Genomic DNA, 6,000 nt, shown 5'->3' on the forward strand with positions numbered 1-6,000 from the left:
TTCTTCCTTGGCCCATGCTACACCCTTCCACCAAATTTCATGAAAATCAGGCCAGTAGTTTTTCCGTAATCCTGCTGACAGACAGACAAACAAACACACAAACAAACGCACTGAAAACATAACCTCCTTGGCGGAGGTAATAAATGAGTTTGAGCGGGGCTGTCCATGGTGCTGAATCTTTAGGCCAAAACAAGGCCCACTGTGCTGACTAGTGAGATAAGTGAAAATATTTTCAGAGTGAGAAATTGAGTTGTATTGATTGGTTGTACTGATTTATTTGCTTTTGTTTGTGAAGCAATTTTGTGCTTTGTGCTTTCCTTCCTGTTTTGATGCGGTTTGATGTGGTGGGAACGGTGGGACACTGGCAAACACAGATGAAAAGCTGATATTAGCGGTCTTTAACCCGGTCGCACATGCAGCCCTGCTCCACAGGCGCACCAAGCTGTTTTGCCCGACAGCGGTCTGCCTAGGCGTTTTTGACGCGGCTGCGCCTGTAGCGACGCATTAAATAGAAGCCACAGAGGTTAAATACATATAATAATTCCCCCACCCAAAAATTGTTTGTAAAATCCAAGCAAATCTCACCTTTTCTGCGTTAGGACAGCCATGCACCAGCTAAACTTCACGCCAGGGCACCTAAGATGAAATGACGATGTTGCATGGGAACGCAAAACTATTGCAAGGGAATGCAAAAGTATTGCCAAGAGAACGCAAAATTTATTGCGAGAGAACGCAAAACATATTGCGAGGGAACGCAAAATATTGCGAGGTAACGCAAAACATATTGCGAGGGAATGCAAAAAAAAATTTGACGCCATGACCCTTGGGGGGCTCCGTAGGTTTTAATTGCAAATTGCAAGTAATTTTCACTTGAATTAAGTATTATCATTGATCAAACTGACTCAAACAACAATAAATGAATTTAAATGTATGCAATTTGTGCTCTTAATGGCAATGCATTTCAAATGTTTTTTTAATAGCATCTAACTGATACAGTTCCATCAAACTGAAATAACTGAACTACATCTGCTTACACAGATCCAATACTAGACTATTCAAACAATTTTAGTTTTTATTTCATTTCATCTGCTCCGGTCTAGTTGATATTAAACCAAACAAATTTGTGTTGTTTCTATTTTATTTGAACTTTTTTATTTACTTGAAATTGTGTTTATGGATAAAACTTCTTTGCAAAATACCTAAGACGGTCAATCTTCATTTTATTGAGTGTTGATCAATTTTTTTATTATTTAGACAATCAACAACTGCAGCTCCATGTATAAACATTGTATATTGACCAGGACTAGCAATGAAGTGAGTTTCAGTGAGTCACTACACATCAACACTTCAAGTCATCATCATCTAACCTTTCCCGCAGCCGTGCAGCCACGGGGAAATAACACGGATCGACGTGGGTTAAGGCTGCTAATTTAACGACAAAGCGCTCATTAAAATCTGCGAGCTTAAGCGAAATCCAGACGCCAGCCATCGCAACAGAGACGGAGACTTAGAGGAAGACATATTTAGGCAGGGCTTAAACTAATCGGACGAGACGGATGCAAGCGGAGCTCAGATGAGGCACTTCTGAAAGCATAAGAGTAAATACCAAGACGAAATGATTCCCTTATTACTTACACCAACTTGTGACACTGCTTACGATCGGTATTAGGCCTCTTTCCTCTTTCTATTTCTCTCTCTCCATCGGCAATCGGAATTAGTCTCCTTTACCAATACCTCATCCCATGATCCTTGGGATTAAATGATTCATGCCTGTAAAGACGGTTGGTTATTAGTATTCATCTTGCACTATACGGATAATAAAATGCAGCACAAACAAGTGCGCATTTGCATTTAAGGGTCCTTCGAATGAAATCAGTAAGCTTTTAAAAACCCCTTTGTATCAGGCTTTGGGCACAACAGTCAATACCCCCTGCTTTCCCATTTAATGGACCGCCTCTTAGGGAAGCACAAAAGCTGCAAGCTGGGGCCTTATTCTTTATCTGCTGGTTTATAACTATCAATTTGGGGTCCTTTTCCAGATTAGCTGACTAGAAACTTTTATAAAGGGAAATATTTTGAAATTAAACCCACTTAATACTGAGAAGGAAGGGCTGGACTATTATCCCCGCTTGGTTTGCGGCCTTTATCTTTACCAAATGGGATGTACTATAAACAATAGCATGTACTGCGCTTAATTTTCTGCCCTTAATTATAGCCCATTACAGGATGGAATGAGGTTATAACAGTAAAAGGGAGAATTACACTCTTTTCGACTTTTTTTGTAATTGAAACCAATTACCGCCGAGGTCAGCGGCGCAGCAGTGTGAAATCCTTTTTGGTTTTATGAATTCAACGTTGTTTTTCTCGTTTGATGTGGCGGGCGCCGGTTGCAACACCTCTGTTCCGAAGCGGGTACACCCTGCAGTGTTTTTGCAGAGGGTGAGCCTGCCTGATAATGGAAATCTAATTATATGTGTACCTATGGATACATCTCGCACATTGTGTCCCCAAAAGTCACTCTCTCCTCAAGACCAGTTGTTTTGGCATGAATATGCGCTGTGCGGACTGCACTGCTGCACAAATGATCTGTGATGAGCAAAAATGTACACTGAATGGACAAAATATGACATCTTCCTGATATTGAGCTGCAGCTCCTTTTGCACAATCTGCATCTCAGTTGTCTCAAAGCTTCAAAATCCCTCTCTAACTCATCTGCTTTTCTCTATCTACATCTCCTCCTCTGTGATTAGTATAGATTTAATAAGGGATAATGGCTTTTGCATGGATTCACCTCATCAGTGTATTTCCAGAAAAGAGCAAGTGTCCCCAATATTTTGTACATTCAGCATACGTCCACCCGCTGCTTTACAATCGCAAAAGCCGTAGAATAAGTCATCACCAACTCATGAACACAAATAAATGGCGAGAAGCCGTAAAGAGCGGTTACACTAAACGATGCGGTTTGGACTGTCTCAGCTTTATTTTGACTGGGATAATGTGAAGCAGACCGTTCAACGTGAACAAACAAAGTGCTGTTGTCGTCCCCGAGAGGCTGTAATGAAGCCCGGACGACAAGCAGAGTCAGACAGGAGGATGCTCCGGAATACTAAACGCCGCAGTCAATGCCAGGTGACAGCTCATAACAGATTGAATGATTTCAGCTGACTGCAATCTGAAATCCGGGAGGATCTCACGAGCGTTATCGGCATTCGGAAAAACGCTGCGATTCATTTGGACGTACCCCCCTCTTCTCCCCGATGCAAGCAAAACTTTGCATTTTGAAAGCGAGGCGATTGCATTTGACATAAAGATTTCGTACAGCCGCCCCTACATCGCTCTCATTTTGCATACACAGAGGCCTTAGATGGTGATGAATATGTGGAAACAGATGGAGATGCCGTTTCATCTGTATGCTGTTTCTCTCAAACAGCATACAGATGAAAGAGTGCTGCAGAGTGCTCAGGTATTGGCTGAATATGTCCCATATATAAGTTCTTCTTCTTCACACCTTTATAAATCAGTTTGACACTGCAGACCAATAGCATGCTCGATGTTTCACCCAAAAACACCATGATTTTCTTTGTATTGGTAGGTTGTTTGAGCTGTAAACATGGGTGTATGGCTTCATTAATCCTGTACTTAATTTAATCGTTTTCTGGCTTAAGTCCTGCATCCGCTTCCAGGGGCAGAAAATCATTGTTGCGCTGCTCTCTATGGGCTGAAACTTTCTTTTTGTTGCACTTCTGGCCACACCTCAATCAGTGACATCAAGGTAGTAGGGATGGGACGATATATTGAAATTCAATATCGCAATACAGAAATGTGACAATACGTATCGTGGGGAACAAAAATGAATCTTGATATTAGCTCCATGTTATTCTGCTGTAGTAATCACACATGAGACGGCTTGACCATCACAATTTCACAAGCTCTCCATCCAAATTATATTATTTGCTGTTATTGCTAGAAAGATTTGTGGCTCAGAAATAAACATAATTCTGCACAGTCAGACTTTGTTGTCATTGAACTGTTATTTATTACATCATATTGTGGCTGTATTGAATTGTGAACCCCATATTGTGAATCGTTTCGTATCGCATCGCATCACATCATATCGTATCGTATTGTGACATATCCTATCGTACCATATCGCATCGTGAGATAATATCGTCTCATCCCTACAAGGTAGGTATTTCACCTTTGGGGTGTCAAATGCTTTGCAATGAGAAAAGTGTTACCACCCCCAAGCAGAGGTGGGTGATGTGTTATCACAGACACCCCTATTCGCTCTCACTCCCCACCCTGCTTTTTTGCACATTTCAAAAGTGTTTACTAGGTGGAGACTGGCTGAAAACAGTCTGTTTGCACATTCTTTAAAGGGGAACACAATTCGCTGCCAGTGTGTTTGTTGCGCGTTCTCGATGAACAGTTACACTGATAGGTAGATCATGTAGTGAAGGGCTTTAGAGAATGAGCTTCATATTGTTCTCTACTGATGCACAGTTGCTAAAACAAGCACAGACAGTGCTTTGACTTTCTCCACAACTAGTTTTTATGACAGAATAGCATCAAAACGAAGCCCCGCTTTGTGACTTTGTGGTTACTGCTGAACCTGCAGCACCACTTTTGCATGAGGTATCTAAACCATGAATGGCACATCATGCCTGGTATATGACAAGCCTCCCAATGTAGCAAACACCTGACGTGACGGCTGGATCATCTCTCTGAAAAGTATTTGTCCAACTGACATAAAGAATATCAGAGAAAGCAACAGTATTGATATCAGCTCCCAGCTCTTTCACAGAAGACAAAGGAACGATTGATTAGATTGATTTACGCTGAAGGAGACCCGGAGAAGGAAATTACAGGGTCGAACAATACAAGGTCATTATGTTGATGTTCTGTTTTTTCACTCTGGATCTGCATCGATGAATGAAACACTTTGTGTTCATCGCCATCGCTTGAAGAGTTGTATTAACAATGAATGAGGTCAAAAGGTTAAAGCTGTTTGGGAAGATTTTTATGGGAAAATACACGTAAAATACACTTATGTGCCTAAATCACAATGGGGCTGCAACAGAAAAGAACATCCTACATATAAACACATCACAGACTGGCCAGGTTGGTAAACATGAGTGTGCTATAACATCACCTTACAGGATTTCTGGGTATTGAAGTCCTTAAATTTCCAACAGTTACCTCTCGCTGCCATTTGGGGCCGCCAACGTGCAAACTGAGGCACAATTCAAGCTACAACCAGACTCTTTTGAAACCTATATTCAGTTATTTTTCGTTTCTACCGCATAGCCATTGCCTCTCCCCGTCGACTCGCATCTCAATGGCATTCGAGACATGTATCATCCTAGCGGAAGAATAGAGGGGCGGCTTATCGTTTTCCACATTTCAAGTCGAGGTTACGGTAAATAGTTGAAGTGTCTCAGTGCTTAACATAAATAAAGCCGGGCCAAAGAGTAGCTATATTTGCCAGAGTTTCTCCCGCCTGTGCCCCGGGGTTCTCTGTGGACAGTCGACCGGCAGCTGAGCCTCTCAGATAAGCTCCCAGCCAGAGAGAAAGAGAGGGAACAAAAAAAAAGATGAGTGAAATAAAGAGCAAGCCAACAGAGCTGTGTGATTGAGAAGGGCTCCATTTCACAGTAAAAAGCAGCAAAAAAAAAAAAGGGGGGGAGAGGGAGGGAGGAGGGAGAAGTCAACAGAATAGGAATGGGAGAGTTCGGGGGGGGGGGGGGGGGGGGGTGTGGATAAAAAGCACAACACAGCATTAAGATACAGCCTGTGGGAGCTTTTTGGGGAGGGGGGGGTGGGAGGTGGTGGTGGTGGTGGTGGTGGGGGGGGGGGGAGTTGCAAGAGCATGTCGGTGACTGGACCCTTCAGTGCCGCACTGCAGGGAAGGCAAGTTTGGTCGGTCTCACTCTAATGGCGGTGACAGCTAGCGCTGAATGCTGAGATGCTCTCTCTCCCTCTCTATTTGTATCTGCCGCT

Source organism: Centroberyx gerrardi, chromosome 19, assembly GCF_048128805.1.
Source record: "Centroberyx gerrardi isolate f3 chromosome 19, fCenGer3.hap1.cur.20231027, whole genome shotgun sequence".
Lineage (NCBI taxonomy): Eukaryota > Metazoa > Chordata > Actinopteri > Beryciformes > Berycidae > Centroberyx > Centroberyx gerrardi.